The sequence below is a fragment of the Orycteropus afer genome, unplaced genomic scaffold, assembly GCF_000298275.1.
Source record: "Orycteropus afer afer isolate SDZICR_OR568_19922 unplaced genomic scaffold, OryAfe1.0 scaffold00960, whole genome shotgun sequence".
NCBI lineage: Eukaryota > Metazoa > Chordata > Mammalia > Tubulidentata > Orycteropodidae > Orycteropus > Orycteropus afer.
The window spans coordinates 360,793-362,131 of NW_006922547.1; positions in this window are offsets into that span (position 1 = coordinate 360,793).

Sequence of the window (1,339 nt, forward strand, 5' to 3'; positions counted from 1 at the left end):
AGAGATTATTAAACTAAAGTTTTGGTGTTCCATCATTTGAATGATACACTGACTTTAATCAGTCTCTTTATTTTTACAGAATTGTTGTTGTTGCTCTCAGGTGTTGTTGAGTTGGCTCTGACTCATAGTAACCCTACGCCTAACAGAATGAAACACTGCCTGGTCCTGCACCATTGGCACAATCCTTGCTATGTTTGAGTCCATTGTTACAGCCAGTGTGTCATCCATCTCATTGAGAGTCTTCCCCTTTTTCACCAACCCTCTACTTGACCAGGAAATTCTGTTGGCATAGTGTCTAAGACATCTGACTGCTAACCAGAAGGCTGGTGGTTCAAACCCACCAGCCACTCCTTAGAAGGAAGATTGGGCAATCTACTTCTGTAGAGATACTGCTTTCGAGACCCAAGAAGTGGGTCACGATGAGTCGAATCAACTCAACAGCAGTGAGTTTTTTGGTTCTACTTTACCAAGCATGATATTCTTCTCCAGGGACTGCTCCCTTCTGACAACATGATGAGAGTAGGTGATATTAACTCTGGCCATTGTTTCCAAGGTGCGTTCGAGCTGCACTTCTTCATTCCAGCTGCACAAGGGACAAATTCGTTCATTCTTCTGCAGACCATGCCATTTTCAATATTCTTTGTCAACACAATTCAGAGGCATCAACTCATTTTCAGTCTTCTTATTCATTGTCTAGCTTTCACATGCATGTGAGGTGATTGAAAATACCATGGCTTGGGTTAGGGTCACCTTGGTTTTCAAAGAGAAATCTTTGCTTCTTAAAACTTTAAAGAGGTCTTTTGCACATTGTCCCAGGGTGACATGATTTCTGATTTCTTGACTGTGGCTTCTATAGGTGTTGATCAAAGTAAATGAAATCCTTGACAACTTCAATCTTTTCTCCACTTATGATGATGATGCTTATTGGTTCAGTTGTGAGGATTTTCATTTTTGTTATCTTGAGTTATAATCCATACCTATGTGGTCTTTCACCTTCATTGGTAAGTGTTTCACATCTTCTTCACTCTCAGCAGGCAAGGTTGTGTAATCTGTATATTGAAAGATAATGGAGCTAGAGACCTTTTTCTGTTAACAAAGGGAATCCAATTGTGTTGGGTATCTAAGTCAGAATCAACTTGATGCAATGGATTTGTTGTTTTTGTCTGTTTGTTTGGGTTTGGGGTGTTTAATAGGAGAGAATAACCAGAAATATTGTTAATCATCAATAACATGCAAAGGTGCATTTTCGGGAAATATAATTAAACAAAAAAATCTCCTGCCAACCCAGCAAACCTCTTCACAAAAACAATAGAAAAAAAAAGTTCTATAATTGCATAAA